We start from the raw sequence: 23,291 nt of genomic DNA on the forward strand, positions 1-23,291 counted from the left end.
ATTTCTTACATTTCGTGTTTCAGGTGAAAATGGAAATTTTGAGCGAATAAAGGTAGACTTGTAGTTTTTGGACTCAGAAGCAAGGGGAGGGCAATTCTGTAATTTTAGAATTCTTCAGGAAGCTTCGCCGTGGAGAAGGTTGTTCTTCACCGCGGCGAAATGGGCCAGACACGCACTAGATTCAGCTCCTTTGTCGCCGCGGCGAGATTCCTTCTTCGCCGCGGCGAAGTCTGCGTTCTCCAGTTTTTTAAAACGCATAGTTTCGTTTTTAGGCGAAGTTTTAAGATTTTGGGCGAGGTATAAAAGAAAGACTTAATCTTTTTGTTTAAGGCATCCGTGGAGAGATAGACAGCAGTTTTTACAATTTCTTAGATTCATTTTTGAGTGATTTTGGATTAACAAAGTGTGAAGATTCAAAATCAATGGATTCATCAATTGGGAAGATTCTTTTCCTTTTCTCTTGTGTCCATGATGTTGAACTTGAAATTTTTCGTTTCTTTTAATTGTTTTATTGATTTAGCCATGAACTAACCTATTTTGGGTTAGGGTTTTGATGTAGTTCGGATTCTAATGGGTTAGAGAGTTGATTATTATTAATTTCACATGATTTGCTTTGATTGTGTGATTATTCTGTATTTATTATTTGTATATGATGAACATGATGAGATTGAGAGATAATTCGTGTTAAGCTTTTTGGGTAATCACCATTGTATTATTGGATGCTAGAGATAGATTCAAGAACCAATGAAATCAATCTACGATTCTTGGGCTTAATGAGCTTAGATTTATTAACTTTCAATTTGTTGGGTGCAGAAGGTTAATAGAGAAGAGTAGGAAAACATAGCCTAAGAAGTTATGTTTGACACCTTAGAGAGTTCGATTTACAATCAATACATGTGACTATGATTTTAGTTTAATTCTTCAAGTTTAACCCATAGAGTCCGAATGAAGTCAAAACCCTACCCATTTGTTTGAATTGATTTTATCCCGTTTTAAATCTTGCTTTCATAGTTTAATTTTATTTTAGTAAAATTTTGTTTTAGTTATAGTTTAAATTGCTCCCTTAAATCCAAAAGAATTCGATTGCTTCAACTTGAAAACGGTAGAAAACTTAGTGCTTAGCAACAATCCTCGTGGGAACGATACTCACTCATCACTATATTACTTGTGCGACTAGTATACTTGCTACATATTGCATGTTGTAGGAAACACGCATCAGTTGGCAAACGTCGTGGTCGTAAAGAAAAAGAAAAGAAAGTGGAAGGTTGGCATTGACTTCATAGACTTAAACAAAGCATGCCCTAAAGACTCCTTCCCACTCCTACATATCGACATGATGGTCGATGGGACCGCAGCCCATGAGCTCTTAAGTTTCATGGATGCTTTCTCAAGGTATAACCAGATTTTGATACACCCCAACGACCAGGAGAAGACAGCCTTCATCACAGAGAGGGGAACCTATTGTTATAAGGTGATGCCATTCGGTCTCAAGAACATCGGGGCTACCTATCAGTGGCTAGTCAACAAAATGTTTATCGAACATCTCGGGGACACCATGGAGATTTACATCGACGACATGCTCATCAAGTCCCTGATGGCCGAGTAGAACCTCGACCACCTCAGCCAGGCGTTCACCGTCCTAAGGAAGTATAACATGAAGTTGAATCCAGCCAAATGCTCGTTCGGTGTTTTGTCAGGTAAATTCTTGGGATACATGGTAACTCAGTGAGGGATAAAAGCCAACCCCGACCAGATCAGAGCGATCCTCAATAAACTATTACCAACTTACATTAAAGACGTCTAGCGCCTCGCAGGACGAGTAGCCGCCTTGAGCCGCTTCATCTCCAGATCCGCTGACAAGTGTCACCTCTTCTTCCATACCCTCAAGAAATCCAAGAAGTTCGAGTGGACCCCTTCCTACGAGGAAGCCTTGCAACAATTGAAGGGATACCTGACCTCCCCTCCGCTCCTTTCCAAGCCTGTGGATGGGGAGAAGCTTTACACCTATCTGGCGGTCTCAGAGATAGCAATCTCAATAGTGTTAGTTCGGGAAGATGTTACGAAGCAGCTAACAGTTTACTATGTAAGCAAGTCAGTCCTCGATGCGGAAACATGATACAGTCAACTAGAGAAACTGGCCCTCACCCTCATCCTCATCCTCATCCATACATCCAGAAAGCTTAGGCCATACTTTCAATGCCACTCCATAGTCGTACTCACCTCTTTTCCACTCAAGAAGATACTGCACAAGCCAGAGCAATCAGGCCGACTCACGCAATGGACGGTAGAGCTTAGTGAGTTCGACATATCTTTCCAGCCACGTACTGACGTCAAGTCCCAAGCACTGGCAAACTTCATCGATGAATTCACCCCGAGCACCATCGTCCAAGCAAAAAGAGAGTTATTATGTATGAACAGTGAGTCGCCTTCTAAGTGGACTCTGATGAGAATGCAAAATGTCATATTTACCCCCCTTAATGTCTAGTATTTTATACTTATTTGTTGCCTAAATGTACTCATTATTATTCTATTTTGATTTAGGATGCCAATGGAGGCGTTAAATGCAAAACGGAACTAATTAGGTGAATTCGGACAGTTTTGACATTGCTTCATAACTCTCTCATCTGAGCTCCGATTGAGATGATTCAAAATTATGTGGAACCCTAAGAAAGAGATATACAACTTTCATGTTTTGAGTTTGGAGAGATACTCGCTGCATAAAGGTTGTAATCGGGCTTGAAGTTGTCGTACCTACATTGCTGATGTTCTGGAACATTCTGCCCTATCATGCAAGTCAATTAGGCAGTTTGTTATTGGAAGATTTGAAGACCTATTGCACACAAGTTAAAATCTGGACACACCACTTTCCTATTTTATTTTAGGACTTTATTTTATTTTCAGTTAATTAGAATTAGATTAGGATAAATGTTAGTTTAGGATATTAGAATATTTTGAGGAGATTTAGTAGAATTCAAATACTTGAATGGGATATGTTTAAAAGGAGAGAGAAATTAGATATCACACACGCCTCTCTTTCTGTCTTTCTTCTTCGTTTTCTTTTGAGTTTTTCATGGCCATAAGCAGCTAAACTTTCATAACTCAGTCGAAGGAAATGGAGACCTCGGAATCAATAAAACTGTGAGAGCTATCTGTTTTTAGTGTTCAATTTATGTTTTGAGTATTGGATGTTCTTCTATGCATATTGTCATGATTGTTGCGTTTAATTACTAGGAGGCCTACTAGTTTATTATTTGTTGCAATCTACTGCTAAGCTAGATATCAAATCTGTAATTGTTTGATCCCTTTAACTTGTGAAGCAATTAGGGTTTAAGAATTTGCTACGTCAGGAATTGTTAAGTCTTAAGAAGAACATTTGACTAAATTAAATACAACCGCTTGTGTTTGTGTTGTTTAGCTTCATCGATCTCTTTAGGTCTTAAGGCTGCCACTAGATTAAATCTTTAGCGCTTGTCTAGGGTTGTTTAGTAGTAAGATTAATTAGATCGCTTGTTTCCTAATTAATTACAACTAAGGGGAGATAGGAAAATAGTTCCAACAGTGAATACTCAAAGTAATAATTGATTTATTTTTGCATCAATGATCAGTTGTAAGATTCCGATGGTGGATGTTGACTTAGACCAAGTTTCGTTATTTTGATTGATTTTGGTAATTTAGGTTGAATTTCTTTTCCTGAAATTGTTTCTGTTTTTACTCAAATTCCCCCCATACTGGTTCATGTAACATAAAACTCAGCTAGACACTCTCCGTGGGAACGATCCCTACTTACACTACTATGTGTATTTTTAGGGTTTTAATTCTGGGTGCCTACGACAACACGCCAGACTCTCTTAGTAGATGGCTCAAGCAATATGAATGGAAGCGGGCTCGGGCTAGTACTAACCACGCCAAAGGGAGATGTCATCCAGCGGGCCATACGATGTGGTTTCAAGTGCACGAACAATGAAGCTGAATATGAGGCTCTCATCGCTGAACTCTCCCTAGCCAAAGAAATCGGAGTAAGGAGGTTGGCAGTGAAGTTCGACTCCCAACTCGTGGTCAACCAGCTGCAAGGCACTTACCAAGCATGCGACTCAAAGATGACGGCCTACTTGAACCTGGTCAAAGAGTTGCAGACCCAATTCGAAGAATTCTCCATCGCCCAAGTCCCAAAAGTGGAAAACTCTCATGTTGACGCCTTTGCTAACCTTGGCTCAGCCCTTCAATGTTCTTACCAGTCATCCATCCTTCTATTATTTCTATAATGGCCAACTGATAAGAGTGTAATTTACATATTTTTGTTCCTTGCATATTATGTTTTTTGTTATGTTTTATGCCTATTTGAGTTGATTAGAGTTTATTTTGTGAGTTTGGCATAGTTGGATAGACTTTAGGAAATAAGTGATAAAAGATTAGGAAATTCCAGATTTTTGTTATTCTGACCAGTGCTGCATTTTTCAAGTTTTTCATGGAGTCAGGTTTCTCGATTGCAAAAGTGTTCTTCAGAAAAAGTAAAGTTGACGAATCAAAATTTCCAGGAACGTATTATGGGTGAGAATCCGAGTTCGTTTAGGTCTTCATTAGTTGTTGCATAACCGGACCTGGAATCCTAGTCGCGGAAGGATTTCTTGGCTGAGTATTGAATCTTCGAACGGGTCTAATTGGAGTGTCAGATATCGAAAGCAGGTGATTCAAAAGCCCAGATTCATATACACATCCTGGACTACAATTTTTATGATGTGACCGAACCTAGAAAAGATCTTTTACATTGCGAGAATCCTGGTGCAAGCTGGAGACGAATTCTATTTTCCATATCTGATAAGATTTTGACAAATTTGGAAGTCTATCTTCTAGGAAACGTCTAGGAAAGAAATTCCATGATTCTTGGGGTAGAATTAAGGAAAAAACATGTTATTTATTGATGATTTGTTAGGTTAAAAGGAGGGGAGAAGAGAACAGCAGTAGTTTTTAGTTTTTTCGGTTTTCTTTTACTTTCGACGTCAAGATGTGAGGTTGATCTTTCTTCTTCAGTTCAAGGGGATTTTGAAGCCTAAATTCATGTCATTGGTGTAACCTAACTTCAGTAACATTGTTCTTAATCTCGTTTTTATTGGAATTGTTTATGTTATTCTGTTTTAATTGTTTATAATTTTCTGTTTGGGTGATTTAGTAATGGCCTACTGAATTATTTTATCGGAATTTTATCTGTTAGAATTAGGAATTGTGATCCGTAATTGTCCTTTTTCTATTCAATGGGTAACACATGATGATAGATGATTATGGACAAGTTTTCATTCTGTCATCTTGAATAACATAACCTAAGTTAAATAATCCGAGCTTGTGTGATTGTTGCTTAAATTGATCTATTTTCCTAATTCTTAAGGCTACCATTGAATTAAACTTAGAGAGTTTATTCTAGGTTGTTCGAGAGTTAGGATCTACTTGAAGAGCTTATTTCAGTAGTGATGATTAAGGGAGAATTCGGGTAACAGAGCTTGTTGTTTCCTAGGGTCAGTAGTTCCATAATAACGAGATAGAATAGTGTTACGGTTAGTTCGTGTCCAATGCATGTTTAGGTGGATCTTGAACCGAGAACTGATTGTTTTTATCCTGATTTTTTCTTCCATTAGAGACTTCTTTGTTTTACTTTAGTTTGCCTTGATTACAAACCCCCTTCATTACTCTGTTGTGTTGTCTTGTTCACTGTTTAGGGTTTTATTGTGTTGTTTTCATTGTGGCTATTGGCATAGAATATAGAATTTAATCGAATCATTCCCTATGGGATCGACCCTTGCTCACCCTATATACAATTTAGTAGTTAGGTTAGTAAGGATAATTAATTTGGTGCATTCGGCACGCTACCACCAGCCAACTGGAAGGAACAACCAGCAAACAAGTCACCCGAAGAAGCAAAGGACATCAAACTGGTTGACTGTTGGATGACCCCGATAGTGAAGTACTTGGAACATAACGAGCTCCAAGCTGACAAAAATGAAGCACACCGCCTAAGCGCAAGAGCCGCCAAGTTCACCATATATGAGGGCTAACTCCTTAGGAAATCATTCTCCGGTCCCTACCTCAAGTGCCCAGGTCCAAAAGAGGCCAAACGTATTCTCGTTGAACTCTATGAAGGCGAGTGTGGAAACCATGCAGGAGAATGCAACCTCATACACCGGGTGATCACCGCTGGATACTATTGGCCCATCATATTCACTGATTCAGCAGCTAATGAGAATGCAAAATGTCATATTTACTCCCCCTTAATGTCTAGTCTTTTATACTTATTTGTTGCCTAAATGTACTCATTATTATTCTATTTTGATTTAGGATGCAAATGGAGGCGTTAATTGCAAAACGGAACTAATTAAGTGAATTCGGATAGTTTCGATATTGTTTCGTAATCTGGGCATAACTCTCTCATCCAAGCTCCGATTGAGACGATTCAAAATGCTGTGGAACGCTACAAAATATATATACAATTTTCATGTTTTGAGTTTGGAGAGATACTCGCTGCATCAAGGTTGTAATTGAGCTTGAATTTGACGCACCTGCACTGCTGACGTTCTGGAACATTCCGCCTTGTCATGCAATTCAAATAGGTAGATTATTACAAGAAGTTTAGAAGACATGTTGCACACAAATTACAGCTGGAAACACCACTTTCCTATTTTGTATTAAGACTTTATTTTATTTTCAATTACTCAGGTTATTTTGGGATTTTAGAATATTTTTAGGAGATTTGGATTGAGTAGAATTAGAATTCGAATTAGATATTTTTAAAGGGAGATCAGATTAGGGATAAGACATATCACACACACCTCTCTCTTCTCTCTCTGATGGATTTTTCGTTTTTCCGTTGAATATTTGTGATGGCCATGAGTGGCTAATTTATATAACTTGGTCGAAGGAAACAAGACCTTGGAATCAATAAACTATGAGATCAATCTGGTTTTTTTCTTTAAGTGTTCAATTTATGTTTGAGTATTGAATGTTCTTCTGTGCCTATTTTCATGATTGTTGCGTTTAATTACTAGGAGGCCTACCAGTTTATTAATTGTTGCGATCTACTGCTAAGTTAGATATCAAATCCGTAATTGTTTGATTCCTCTTACTTGTGAAGCAATTAGGGTTAATAATTTGCTGTGTCAGGAATTAATAATGTTGAGAAGAATATTCAACTAAATTAAATGCAACCGCTTGAGTTTGTGTTGTTTAGCTGCATCGATTTCTCTAATTCTTAAGGCTGCCACTAGATTAAATCTTGAGCGCTTGTCTAGGGTTGTTTAGTAGTAAGGTTAATTAGATCGCTTGTTTCTTAATTAATTACAACTAAGGAGAGATAGGAAAATAGTTCCAACGGTGAATATTCAGGGTATGAATTGATTTATTTTTGTATCGATGATCAGTTGAAAGATTATGATGGTGGATGTTGACTTAGACCAAGGTTCGTTATTTTGATTGATTGATTAATTTGAATTTTTGTTTTCCCAAAATTGTTTTTGTTTAACCCAGCACCCCCCCCCCCCCCCCCCCCCATACTGGTTCACATAACATTAAATTCGGCTAGACACTCTCTGTGGGAATGATCCTGACTCACACTACTACATGTGTTTTTTTTAGGTTTTAATTCTGGGTGCCTACGATAGCACGCTAGTGGCTTATGCTAAGAAGTGTGACAACTGTCAGAGGTTCGCCCATGTCTCACACTTCCCACTCGAGCGATTCCACTCCATTCTTACACCTCGACCGTTCATGAAGCGGTGAATGGATATAGTTGGAAAGCTACCGACCATACCTGGGCAACAAGTCTTCTTGTTGGCTGTGACTGATTACTTCACTAAGTGGATCAAAGCCGAAGCTTTCGTACAAGTCAAAGACCGAGAGGTAAAAGCTTTTATCTGGAAACATGTCACCTGCAGGTTCGAGATACTGAAGGAAATCGTCATCTACAATGGATCCCAATTTATCAATTCAGGCTTCAGGGATTTCTGCGACATGTGGGGGGGATCAAGCCAAGCTTCTCTACCCCCCGCAACCCCCAGTCCAATAGCCAAGCCGAGTCATCGAATAAAATCATCATGCAGACCTTAAAAAAGTGATTGGAGAAAGCGAAGGGTGCATGGGCAGATGAGCTACCCAGAGTCCTTTGGTCGTACCGAACTACAGCTCGCTCATCCACGAGCGAGACTCCTTTCTCCCTTACATATGGATCTGAAGCAGTCATCCTGGCTGAAGTATCGGTTCCTTCCACTAGACTCTAATGGGCAGACGAGGAAACCAACAACTAGAATGATTGCCAGAACCTGAACACCGTCGATTAGCTACGCGAGCGGGCGAGCATCCGTAACGTAGTCTACCAGTAGTAGGCAGCCCGGTACTGCAACTGCAACTGCAACATAAGGATCAAAACTTTCTAAAAAGGCGATTAGGTCCTCTGCAAGGTCTTTCAAAACACTAGGGAGATCAACTCCGGCAAACTCGGCCCCCCCTGGAAGGGTCCCTACAAGATCACCAAAGAAGCGGGGAAGGGCACCTACCGACTCCAGACTCCCGAAGGCAAAGACATCAGCAACAGTTGGAATGCAATCTACCTTAAACGCTACTACTTTTAGGTGAACTCATTCATCTACATGTTTGTTTTCTTTTTGTTTTTATTTAAAAGGGATAAGTGGGCCTATCCACCTCTTTCACAGACAGTCGGCCTCAAGGCCCGAATTCAATGAAGTATTATTCATCAATTTATATCTTCGGTCAGCCCTGCTTGATCCATGAGTTTTACACCATCGAATCGGCCCTGCTCGATTCATGAGTTTTACACCATCGAATCGGCCTGCCCGATTCACGAGTTTACACCTTCGGATCAGCCCTGGCCGATTCACAGATTAACACCTTCAGATCGGCCCTGCCCAATCCACAGATTAACACCTTCGGATCGACCTTGCCCAATCCATGGATTAGCACCTTCGGATCGGCCTTGCCTGATCCATGGATTTACACCTTCGGATCAGCCTTGTCCGATTCATGAGTTTTCACACCTTCGATCGGCCCAGCCCGATTCACGAGTTTACACCTTCGATCGGCCCTGCCCGATTCATGAAACTACACATTCGATCGGCCCAGCCCGATTCACGAGTTTACACCTTTGATTGGCCCTAGCCGATTCATGAAATTACATATTCGGTCGGCCCAGACCAATTGAAAGGTTCTTACACCTCAAAATCGACAAGTCATCGACCCAACCCAATAGAGAGTCCACACGACTCAGCCATTGGGCCGTACCAAAATCATAACACAAGCATACTGCTCAACCCCTAGTGCATCTATGAACAAAGAAGTGTTAGAGTAGATGCCCTAAAGCCAATCAATTATTGTAGAATTGGCTCTTTGTAATAATGTTCATTAATCAATAATAAAAGGCATTTTATTCTATATTGCGTAAATCATTATTATTGCAATATGTATTGATATATGTCCTTAGAATGGTAGAACCGTGATGAGGGTATCAAGTATTTCGAATCTTGATAGTGAGAACCCCATGAGCACATATGGTGGCCATTCTAGAAACGTCTGTAGCCCTAGTATTATTCTAAAGTAAGGGCACAGATAATACGGTAAGGCTATCATGGTGTTGAACGACCCTGTCAAAAGGCAGTGACTGATCTCACTTATCAAGGTTGCTTGGTGACAACCTGGTGTAACACATGGGTGCTTGTTGTAGGCGAATACACCGCAGCAAGTTCACTAGACTGACCCACCAGAGGATTCCATATCATATGGATGGTAACCCTAATGTCTATGGAACATCTAACGAATGGTGGTGCATGTGATCCTTAGACTTGAGATCACCAGAGCACTTTGTACACCGATTGGTGCAGTTTGACAGTAGCCTAACGTAGTTCTTTTTAGAGCTGTCAATACGGTAGTGATTGGCTGCATCAAGGAGTGTATCAAGAATATGGTGGATAGATAGAGGATTCATCACTCCCAGGTATAAGAGAAGTTATCTCACTGTGTAATTCAGTATATGACAATGACACTAAAATTATGGCCACAGTGGGATTGAGTTGTTGCTCTATCCAGTTTATAATATAGGTCATTGGTCTAGAAACTGAATACATAATATCGAAGAGTAACCAAAGGTTGACACTATTTCTATGCCTTCGTCTCATCGAGATAACGTATGATGAAAGGATCGAATTGTATGGTAACCATATCATTGACAGGTAGCTACTTTGCTGAATCCGAATCTATCGGGTGGCCATGATGCCTTGCTAGGGGCCAATTTTGGTTTGTGTATTAGTGAGATGATTAATTGGTGTTAATCATGATACTATACACTACTGGTATGATGAGGAGCCTATGGGTCACACACATAGAAGATAATTTAAGACTCAAGAAGAAAGAAGGGCGTTTTCGTCTTTTTGGGCGAAAGGGTATTTTGGTAATTTCACAATGCAATAAAATTTGCTGAGGTCGTAGCCTTTTATTTGATTTGTTAGAAGAATTAAATAAGTGAAATTACATTTAAATATGTGTTAGCATATATTTAAATAAATTATCATTATTGTTAAATGTTAATATATATATATATATATTAATTGATTTTAATTAAGATAATGATGAATTAAAATAAATATCTAATTGGGAGTGTTTGGAAACATGGGGTGTTTGGGTTGGAGCCCAAGCCTATTCCATACGGGAATAAGGCAATTAAAATGTTACTATAAAAGAAATGTTTTAATTGTAAAAAGAAGTGAGTCATTTTCATTATTTCATTTTATTGAAAAAGAAAAGGCTACAGCACCCAAAACACTCTCCCACGCCAGTATTGGTTTTTGCCTAAAATCAATCACTCTTCATTTCTTCTTGATTCTTAAGGCTAAAGAGGATCTAGCAAATCTCTCCTTAGTTCCTTGTGATTGTCTTCGTGTAAACTACGTCGGTTCGATCCTACACTTGGGTCAGTAGCAAAATAAATTCAGAGACAACTTAGAGGAGCTTCCAAATGTGCGTATGATTTCTTAAACTCTAGATTAATTTTCTGCAAATTCTTATTTGATATAAACTATAAAATTGTACCCTGATCTTGGTTCTATGGAACGATCCTTGTTATTATTATTTTTGTTTTCCGCTGCCTCAATGGATCGTTTCCTAACAAGAAGCAATCAACAACTCATTCAGCCATAAGGAAAGCATCAAAAACAGAATCACAAGTATAGTATAGAAGAAGCCTCAAGCGGCTAAGTTCAAAGTACAATGTAAGGCACACGCGCCAGGAAAGGGCATCGCAGGCCCCAAAATACATGAGCAAAAACAAAAATAAAGCTAAGTATCATTGGTGCAAGTCGTCTCACCCATCTCCGACTTGGTCACCCTATCACCAGCACCAGCACCAGCACCCACCCCTGCAGCCTGGTCGCTCACATCCTCAGTAATCAATGGCCCCAGCTGGCTAGCAAAATTCAGCACCTACTCATCAATCTGCTCCTTCATATGCCCAACCTCCTTCTCCATCATCTCCCACATGAGTTGGATGTCCTTATTTGGGTTCCAGTGAGAGGTATTCCTAGCCTTGTACTCAAGCATGAGCTCTCCCCAGACCCCAATAATGGCATCATCAGCAATGCTCAGGCACTGCTCCTTGAGGGAATCAACCTCCGTAGTCTTCTCAGCCAACTCTCTCCTCAGCTTTTCCAACTCAACCTCAGCTTCCTTTAGGAGTCGTTGGCTCTCCTGCTCGGCCTTCTGGGTTGCTGCCTCTCTCTGGTGCAAACTAGTATTCACCTTGGACACATCCTACATCCTCTTCTCCTGCGCCATGATGGACTTCCTCAGGTGCAGACTGCTCGTAAACGCCTACACAACAAAACAAATTGATCAGTGTACAACCACGATAAACACAGTAAAACAAAAACTTCTGCCCTACCTGGAAAGCACGGGATACCCCCTAGTTAGCGATCACACCCACCTAGTTCAAACATGTCTTGTCCACTGGGAACAGGAACGAGCCAGCCAATTGGCTCATGGAAGCCGCGTCAGAATAGGTCGACGCAGAAGCCAAAATCTTGAAGGTAATCATCTCAGTCTCTTCATCCAAGACCGCAGTCTGGCATGACCCGACTCCGACAGCAGGCTAACGACTCGGTGGGGTCGCTACCACATCTTCCGCTCTTCTTTCTTCTCTGGTTGAAGATTCCCTCTTCCTCTTTTCCCGACGCCTAGCGATAGACTCGCTCTCACTGAGGACGGTCAGCTTTTTCATTAATCTTTCTACAAGCGCAAACTCTCCAACGGTTAGTGGGTTCAGCCTCAACTTACCATAAGTGGTATGATTGCAGTATCGAGTTAGAAGCACATTCCGAGTATGCTTCAACGAGGGGAAGGGGATACCTCGTTGAATCGCTCCTACTCCGGCCAAGAGATAGCTCGTCCTGAGGTTAGCTTCCTCCAACACCACTCGACAGTCCCTCTATGCTTTGGGAATGGCTAGAACCTTCTAGGTCTGCACGTCCAAGTCACCCTCACTCTGCCCGGCCCGATTGAATTCAAGCTCTGCAAAGAAGAAACATAATAAGATTTAGTAATCAAAATACGAAACAAAGGCAAGGTTTCTCACCAATGGCTCGCCAAGTGCTCGGAATATCGCCCTAGCCTCTCTCCCTGAAGACCGCCTCACCCTTCACAAAAAAGTACCGATCCTTCTAGTTCTTGTCACTTGACCGAAGGTCGATTACCAGGTAAGACCGATCATGCCTGAGGTTGATCAGATATCGGCCTTTCTCCTTGTCATTTTCCTTTAGGAAACATGAATACAGCAGGTCATGCAGCCCAAACATCACCTGGTTCCGCACTCAAAGGTCCTCTAGTACCATCAGCAACCTCCAACCATTTGGCATAATCTGAGACAGGGCAATCATGAAATGGTTCAACACCTCCCAGATGAGGCGAGGAATGGGAAACCTCAACCTATCGTGAAACCATTTCTCGTACACACTCACCCAACCTTTTGCTTCCCAATCGACCCGCTCATACGACCACGATGCCATGATCTCGATCGAATCCAGAATGTGATACATCATCCAAATCCGCCACACGTCATTATCCTTAAGCATAGGCAGATAATCTCTACTTAGAATCCCACTGCCTTGCCAACTCGGCTCATCCTCAGAGCCACTATCGAATGAGGATGGACTACCAACTCCTTCAGAGTCTTCCCCACTCCCCCCTTGCATGTCCGGATCACTCGGATTAGCAGCACTCGTCCCTTGGGTAGCTACATTCACATTGGTCGGTATACCGACTGGAACGCCCTCTTCGAGCATCATCACCATGGTCGAGGCACTTTCGTACTCATTCCCGACATCTGCCTCAGCCACACTCAAACTACTTAACTCTGAACCAGACATTTCAACACATCCACTCTACCCGATCGACCGATTCAATTCCACAAGCTTCACTCCCTAAAACCTAAGTATCGGATTACCGCTCGCCCTGTACCACCGACCGAACTAACCTTCTAAAACTTTTGTTGACAAATGCTCGTCCTTCAATGCCGTCCGACCTCACCTAGTTCACCTATGGTCTCTGAACACCAGTAAGTTCACTGATCGTCCCCCACAACCGGTCGACCTAGTCCCCAGAATCAGCGACTATTTTGTCCCACTCGCCCCAAGTGACAGACCTAAGTTCAAAGCCCAAATCACTTTTTGTAGCTTCACTCGCCCCGAATCACCGACTAACTACCCCAAACGAGGGGATAGCTATATAACCTTCCACTCGGTCTGGACGATCGAACGCTTGTTCAACTCTACTTCTCGTACGATCCCCTTACCACTCGATCAGGATGACCGGATGACCTATTTACCCCACCTACAACAGTCTTCTGTCAAAACCCAAACCAGATCCGTTCACTCGATTTGGTCAGGCAGACTGAGACGAGCCGAACTAAGGTACTATGTAAGTCAATTTCATCTTCTATTCTCCGTCCAAAACACAAAAAGGTCAAAAAATTAGGTGAATCACCGATAAATTTTCCAGAAACCCAATATTCAAACCTGTTCTAAAAACCAAAACTCGGCACCCCCAAAACTCAGGCAAAACTTTTCAAAAAACAAACCAAACTCTTCCCAAACATCGCTCAATCTCCTCAAAAAACAACACACAAACACGAAGAAAACATGGAACCAAACAGAAAAAGCAAAGAGGAAGGAGTTTTTACTGTAAAAATGGCCAAATCTCGGAATCCTTCGAAGCTATGAAGAGAGCCTAAGCTTAAGAGAAAAACACGAAGAGAAAAGGAAAAGCAAATGGGAGATGAAACGAACAGTCACAAACCAAGGTACTTATCAGCGAAAAGGTGTCCAGTAACACGTGGCATCACACGAATGGACATAAAAAACAGCGAGCTTTTGATTTTCCTGCCCGAATTTAGAGGGCATCCCGATCGTACACCTGTCAAGAGATGTTCAATCTATCTACACTCCATCCCCGAGAGGTAACCATTCGCTTGATTTATCCGACCAAGCGGGGTCAACATCACCGTATCTGACTATCTAGCCTTAGTTATCCAAGCTCATCCCAAATACTGTACAGCGAAACCTCGACTTACCCACGAGGTCACCCCGACCGATCGAGCAAATTTACTGATTGAAAATGTATGCGCCTTCAGTCAGATTCAACCAATTCGCCCAAGGCACCATAGGCGCTTCGGGTCTCGTGTAGTCTACTCAGCTGAAGGTACCAACTGAGGACACCATCGGGGAATAGCTCATTCATCCACCCACCCAGTCTGGGACACCGATCGAATTCATCTTCAGCATGTCACCCCCGGACAGCTACTTGACCTAACACATTGAGTGAACACTTTCAATGGACAAATTAGTCATCTGCTCTATCAGTTGGTCATATCGAGCGAATATGCATCTACAAGGTTGTTTGCTTGCTTAGCCCCTCCCTCGGCCTCGCACACCGACTGACGACATCTCATCGGGTCAATTACATGCCCCGATTCGGCTAAAGGCACCGATTGTGTTCATGACCACATTGCCCCCGTCCGTCTGATCAGACATATCGATGAACTCACGGACTACGAGCAGGATCATGCGATCAGTTGGTTGATCGCAAAGGCCAACCAGGTACGCTTCCAAGCGACACCTACTCTCCAAGTTAAGCATTCCTTAACTCAGAGAGTGGGGGGCAAACTGTTAGGGTCAAAAAATGTCCTTGACCTAAATAGGATAACACATTTGACAATGAGGAAAACCTAGGCCCAGTCCCGATGCAGCCCAAGCCAGAATTCCCTAGACAAGGCCCATTCAGTATGAAGTGCAGTCAGTCCATACCATCTGGACCCAAGCCTCCTAGTCCCAATACACCTTCTAGGCCTATGGTCTAATTCGGAGCCCACAGTCACCTACGGATCACACTCCTATTTGAACTCTGATAAGGCAGTCCACTACTATCCCAATTCCTCCAAGGTTTGTATCCGAATCATACTCAGACTCCCTTTCACACCAGGGTAAGGGGGCCAAAGGATACACCCCTAGGGGGGACGACTACTACGAGGACTCCCAGTCCCACCAGGATTGGGAAACCATATAGTCACTATTTAAACAAAGGCTAGCCCTCTCACAAAGGAGATTACATTACACCTTCAGACCCCAGAGTTCCCGCTAGAGAACTTCGCATTACAGCCATAGTCACAGTCCCCGACTAGACTTTTGGTAACCTCTCTACTCCCTAGCCGTCACTAAATTGGCCTCTTTCAGCCTTGCTGACTTGAGCATCGAAGTACCTAAAGCAAACACCACCCTGGTGTTTTCCGTCGCTTCACATTTGTTTCCTTACATGTGCAAGTGCAGCAGATCGCTAGTGGCCTCAACCTCACGGGATCAGTCCCTCCTTTTGTACAGGTAGATTTTTACGTCTACATGGTTTACCTTAGCCCACAAATTAAAATCTTCAAGACATACGAATCCTAAGTGTATATATATACAGTAAAACCTCTCTATAGTCATAATGATGGGACTAACTAATTTTATTACTATGAAGAGGTTATAACTTAATAGAGATGTAGTTACAAAAATTTCTTATTTTATAATTCATGTTTTTGTAGTATAGTATTAGGATTTCAATTAATGTTTTAACAGTATTAGGATTTCAATTAATGTTTTAACAGTATTAGGATTTCAATTCAGCAATTCAATTGCCTACTTTTGAAACAGATAGAAGATTGTGTCTTAGAACGAACAAAGATAAGTGTCATTGATGGAATTGTAAATGCAACTGTTGCATGGTCAAATTAATGTGAAGCCATAGACAATTGCCAATTGTTTTAAGCATTACAAAATTAGGACCCCGATGTCGATTAATTGCAAGTTACAAATAAAGTGAATAAGGAGAATCAAAGAATCATTGTAGAATTGAGTGATCAGATTCGACAACTTCACTACATTAATCAAATAGATATTAATGTCTTCCTCAATCATCCAAATAAGCAACAAGTCATGTATATTTTAACTGAAGAAGAAATCATTGTTACAATTAGACAAAAGGAGAATGGAAATAATCATGAGAATGATAGTAGGGAAATACAAAATTTTTTGTGCTAATAAGCTTTAAACATGCTTAAGAAGCTATAAATATTTTGGTTTCAATAAGAAGATGTCCATGCTAGCGGGTAATGTACCAACAAGTTAAAAGACGTGGTAACAACTGTAAAACATAAATCATTCTTCCAAACAACTTTAGATAAATATTTTATTTCATCTTAAACATTTAATGTAAGGTAACATTTTTTTTTTTCAATATACAGATAATTATTACTTTGTGGAGGCAACTTTCCTTAAGAGGGGAATTAAAAAAATTATAACTTATTACAATGTGGAGTTTATTCTTATTTATATCTATCCCAAATTGGGAATAAAATTTTTTATAACTATGTAGAGTTTATTCTTATATAGAGTATCACTATGAAGAGGTTTTACTATACATATATATAGTTTTTGTATTTTTAATCTAATTTTTGTTTTTTTAGTCTAATTTTTATATTTTAAGGTCAACCTAACCATGTATTTTAAGGGAGATTATTTTTAGCCTTCATCAAATTGACGAGTATCCTTCACGTATAAATGATTTTTTGTTTTCACAATTTTAACCATAATGAAAATTACTAGAAATGACATAATAATTTTTCAATACACTCATTCTCTTTTAAATTTTTGTTTTAATTTTTAACCTTTAATTCTTATATAAACTCTAACAATAGTTTTTGTATTTTTTGTATTTTAAGGCCGGCCTACTAATACCCATTAATTTGTCAGTTAATTTAATATGAATAAGAAGATATAAAATACGGAAAATATAAACAAACAAATATTATTTTGTAGGATGAAAATATTAGTCTAATAATTCATATTTCTTGGTATTAATATTGCATTAGTATCATAACTAACTAATAACAAAATATATAAGTCAAACTCTCAATTTGAAAATATTTAATTATATTTTTTTAGCACAAGATTCAAATTTTATAATTTTTTTTTTGTTTTTTGGTTTTTTTTTTATGACCAGGGGTGTCTGGGCCAGCTTAAACACACTTTAATTAATCCCCTAGGGCCTTGAAGTGAACGACCGAGTAAATTTTCTCAGTCGTCACCCTTATTAGTGCCTGGAGGGACTCGAACTCAAGAATTCATATTAGACTCCTTTGCTCTTTTACCATCAAGACACTCATTGGTGGTTCAAATTTTATAATATTGCTTGATCAACCTATTATATAATTATGTACATGTGATTACCATACATAATTTTGTCCTATATCTATTCATAACATATTTATAGCTTGTAACGCCCAACATTGAGGTACATGATTTAAATTATGTTTTATAGCCCTTAGTTGCTTTTTGTTAAAATTATTTTAAGAGAATACAAAGAAATTGCCTTAAACTTGTATTAAGGGTAAAATAGTCTTTTCACTCAAAATTAGTTGAAATTGTGGAGAGTGAAAAGAGATAGAATTTTATAAAGAATACAATAAAAATGAGGGCATTATGGTAATTGACTAAGGGACAAAGATGGAATTTTCTAGAAAGAGTAAGGGCAAAATGGGAAAGTGTGGTTATAAAATAAAATGTTAAGGGTTTGAAACCCTTATTTCTCTCATTCCACCGCCACTCCCCTTCTCCATTTTCTCTCAATTTTTCACTCAATTCTCCAAGGATTTTGAGGGCTTTTGAGTGAATTTTAATAGGGTTTTGATCCTAGGCAACAAGAGGTAAGAACCATTGCTCTTTATCTATGATTTATTTGTGTAAAAGTTGAGTTCTTATGAAGTTTATGCTTAGGGTTAAGAGAAGGTTTGAATCCAACAAGAGTAGAGAGCTTAGTAGAGATTACTCAAGTATAAGGTAAGTAAATTCCACTCAAAATCCAACTTAAATTAAAGTTTAAGAAATCAAGTGAGTAGAGATTTCTTTTAAGCATGCATATGTTAAGATTATTAAGAAATTGAAATGAGATTGATGATTATTTATGCTTGTTGTTGGATATATTTGAGTATGAGAAGTGTATGTGATGGTATGATGATGGGTTGAAATTGGAAGAATTGGAGAAAACTTTTGGGAGTGTTTTTGCCGTGTAGGTATGGTGATGATACAAGAGAGTTTTTCTCTCAATTTGGATGGTTTAAGAAACAAATAGAATGATAATTAAATTAGGGTTTGTATATGCACATTTATTGCTTGATGAAATGCCTAAGAGAAGCATGAGTATGAGTAGAAACCTTAATTTTATGCAACATTGCATAATTGCATTTCATGAGTGCATTTAAGTAAGAATTTTAAGCATGAGCCATTCATATGCATATATTTGTATATGTGTAATAATTTAAGAAAGAATGAAGAATTTTTAGAATAAAACACTTTAAGAGTAAAGAGAAAGAAAAAACAAGCAATAAAGAATTAAAGAAAGAAAAAAGTGGTAAAGAAGAGAAAATAATAGGTTGGTGTGATGGGGAACCGTGAGTGTTAAGGAGAAATTCTCACATACACGCCACCTTAATTGAGTGGCATAAGAAGAAGAAGAATTGTACGACCCGTAAGAGTGTATGTGAATGAGGGTTGTACAAGAAGAATTTCCTACATGCACGCCACCTTAATTGAGTGGCCTAAGAAGAAAGAAGAATTTGTACAGTCCGCAAGAGTGCATGTAGATGAGTACTGTACTCACTCACACGGCCAAGGTTCCAAATCCATGCATCAACCGAGTCCGATCGGCAAAGAATAAGAAAAGAAAGAATGAGAAAAGAACCATTCAATTAAGGTGGCATGCATGTAAATGATGACTGTACTCACTCATACGGCCAAGGTTCCAAATCCATGCATCAACCGAGTCCAATTGGCAAAGAATAAGAAAAGAAAGAATGAGAAAAGAAAGAATAAGAATAAGAAAGAATGAGAAGGCTTGAACAAGCAAAGAAAAGAAAAGAAAAGAAAAACAAGAAAGAAAAGAGAAGCTTGGGCAAGCAAGATAAGAAAGAAAGAAAAGAAAAGAAAATAGAAAAAGAAAAGAAAAGAAAAGAAAATAGAAAAAGAAATCAAAAGAAGAAAGAAAATGCATTTTTATGCATTATTGCATATGCATGTCATTCATGCATATTACCATGTATTCTACCATGGTTAGAAAGAACAGAGAGAAGGGAAGAACAGTAAGAATTAGAAACGGAGAAAGAAAAGAGAAAGACTAAAAATGAAAGAAAGAAGAAAAGAACTAAGTAAGGAAAGAATCAAAGAAGGAGAAGAGTTAAGGGATTTACTTACTGAGCATTTTTATGCTCACCCCGTTGTTTTTCCATGTTTTTGCAGGAAATAGGTGAGCAGCGGTCAGAAGGGAGTCGTCAAGCGGAGAGAATTGACATTACTGTCCACCGTTACTAAGTTTTTGTACTTGTTGTTTTAGTATATGTAAAGAATTATATTTTATAAGTAAAGAAAAATTTGGGCCCAACTATTTTCATATGTTAATTATGTATGTTTTCATTGTATATGTTATAAAGTATACTAGTAGAAAGAAGTCATTGCATACCTGCAACTTCAATATTATCCTTTTTTTTTTTTTTTTTTTTTTGGTTAACAATAAAAATAAATAAATATAATTTTTTTCTAGCAAAATAAATCAAAGATTTAATGTTTACATACGAACATCTCAAAGGTCCATCATTTCAATAAAGGAAAAAAGAATTAACTATGGAGAAATAATTAATAAAAAATAAAAAATGTTATTGTGGTGGAAAAAAATTAATCCATGTGAGAAAACCATATAATTAAGGTGGAAAAAATTAAGAAAATAATTAAAATAACATATAATTATGCAAGATAATTATGTTGAGGAGAATTAAGGAAAAAAAAAAATTATTTGGTGGATAGTTTAATGCCATAGTTTTTTTTATCATTTAAATATTTTATTATTGAGTAATACTACTCATTCAATGTAGGGATATTATCAATTTAGGTACAACTTTTTCATGAAATACTAAAACATGGTACAATTTCAATTTTTTTTTCAATTTAAAGCCAAAACGAGCGAATTTTTAATTTGCTCAATTGAGGGACACTAAATAATAACCTTGTTTAATTTAGGATCACTTACTATTAATTGCAATTATATTTAATAAGATACGAGGGTAAATCAATTATTTGATCAAGTTATAAGAAAAATAAAAGCGAAATAAAGATTATTAAAATAATTTCATCCAATTAAATGCTGGCCCGTTTTAAAGATTTTAAAAATAAAATTAATACTTAAAAAACTAGAAAAAGAAAAGGACAAGCTAATGAGCTATTGGCTTTATCTCAGGCTAGCGGTGCGGTGGGCAAGGCCAAGTGTCGTTGGTCAAGATCGCCCAGATCTTGGCCTGGGGAAAAGCCAAACGGTTTCTTATTTTTATTTTTATTTTATGTTTTTAATTTGTTTTAATTTTTTAAATTTAAAAACAAAAATGGCTATTCTTTATTTCATGTAATTTTTTTAGTTTTCTTATTTTATTTTTTAATATTTAAACTTTGAAATCAAACAAATTTTCTAAATTTTTTTAATTGAGTTTTGTGTTTTTAAATTTAAAATTGAAAGATGGGGTTGAAATTAGTAAAGAACACTCCCGACATCGTATATTTTCCCCTAATAGAATTTTATGGCATGATTCTTTTGCAAACTTTAATAAATACTTAGAATTAATTAATTGCCTTTTTGTTATGTTGAAAAATCACGAATAACATCTGTACAGCTCAATTCCAAAGAAAAGTAGTTAACTCCAACAATTATAATAACAGAAAGGATACAGCCATCAAAGGTTATACATCAAATTTATGCACCAAATGACGTGACAAAATTCTGACTGTCAATTAATATTAAGTTAAAATTAATAAACGGTCAGGATTTTACCACGTCATTCAGTGCATAAATCCGGTGCACTACTTCGGTGACTGTAGCATTACTCTTATAATAATTACATGAACTGCAAATATAATCTTATTATTGCCAATACCTCATATATTATACCTTTTCTTTTTCTTTTTTGTTTTATCAATACATTAAATTCAAAAAGTTCAATTATAAAAATTTAATTTTAATTTTATTAATGTTGTGTGTGATTTTTCTATTAAGCTCGGTGAAGTCAGAGTTTCGCGAGGTTGTAATTAGACCTAGAATCAGTTCGGCTCAATACTTATCCAACCCAACATAAGCTCGTCGAGGTATATCTCGACCCAATACAAGCCAGTCGCGACCAATCCTAACAGTTGTTCGAGCAAGTCACAAATAAGCTCAAATCTCGGATATCTTCGGAAGAGATCAAAACAACGGCTATGACAGTTGATCTTAGCGCTTGATTACGAGAATATTGGAGTTGCATTGTAATTTTGACCGCTCGACGTGGTCACATGTCAATCATCCACAAAGAGCGATCAACCGTCATACTTCAACAATCATAATCGTCGTCACACGTCACCTCAACTTTACGTATAGATAGTTGTAGTTGTCCACGTGCAACGAAAAGTAACTGCAAAAGCCGGCTGCATTTAATGCGACATGACCAAGTGAAAATTACTCGCATGCCCCTTGTTTCAAATTCCAGGTTTATCGAGAATGTCACAGCGAAAAAAAGACTAAGTCTTGTTCACGTCAACTGAAATTAAGTCCAACTCATGAAGCTAAGCCAAATCTGCATTCAACATACAACTTGTGAAGTTCGAGCTTAATATCAAATCGAACAATTAGTGTTCAAAGCTCGAAACGAGCACCGAACACTAGGAGGCAGATGTTGTGAGTGATTTTTCCATTAAGCTCGGTGAAGTCAAAGTTATTAAGCTCGGTGAAGTTAGAGTTCCGCGGGGTTGTAGTTTGACCCAGAATCAGTTCGGCTCAATACCTGTTCGACCAAGCATAAATTCGATGAGGTATAGCTCGACCCAACACAAGCTAGTCCAAGCCTGATAGTTGTTTATGCAAGTCACAGATAAGCTCAAATCTCGGATATCTCGGAAGAGATCAGATCAACAACTATAATAGTGCAATCACGAGAATATCGAAGTTGCATTGTAATCTTGATTGTAATTCCTTTAATTTCGCTATTTCCTTTATATATATATATATATATATATATATATATAATATATATATATATATATTAATATATATATATATATATATATTATATATAATTATAATATATATATAAACTTGTATATAAACCCCCTCCAATGATGGAAGAGGGGTTAGCAAATTGTTCTGAGCACTATATTAATTTCTTGTAAGCTCTCTAAGTAACTAAGAAAAACAGTGAACGTAAGCTCAAGATTCAAATTTGCCGAACCACTTTAAAAACCTTTCGTGTTCTTTATATTATTGTTTTAAAATTCATTGCATTGTTGATTATCTATAATCATGCTAACATCGGTTCCGATTCCCACCAAGGTTAATTGGATCGCTCTTATTGGTGTAATTCTTGCATCAACAATCAATATCTCCATCTCACCCTAACTTGTTGAAGAAAAACTTTTGCAAAGGGGATATATGAGGTTATGAACAATATAAAATACTAAATATGTAGTTGCTTCTACATTTTGTCTTTTAATTTAATTTTTCTTCATTAATCTCCCAGAAAATTCTATTTCTAATAGACATTCCTACATGGTTATTTGTGAAGGTTTTTTATTTTTTATATTTTATTTCTCCATTACTTACTTAATTCATAAGAAAATAACATCATCTCTTATAAATTATTTGATTATTCTACATCT

This window comes from Pistacia vera, unplaced genomic scaffold (assembly GCF_008641045.1).
Source record: "Pistacia vera cultivar Batoury unplaced genomic scaffold, PisVer_v2 Contig146, whole genome shotgun sequence".
Classification (NCBI taxonomy): Eukaryota; Viridiplantae; Streptophyta; class Magnoliopsida; order Sapindales; family Anacardiaceae; genus Pistacia; species Pistacia vera.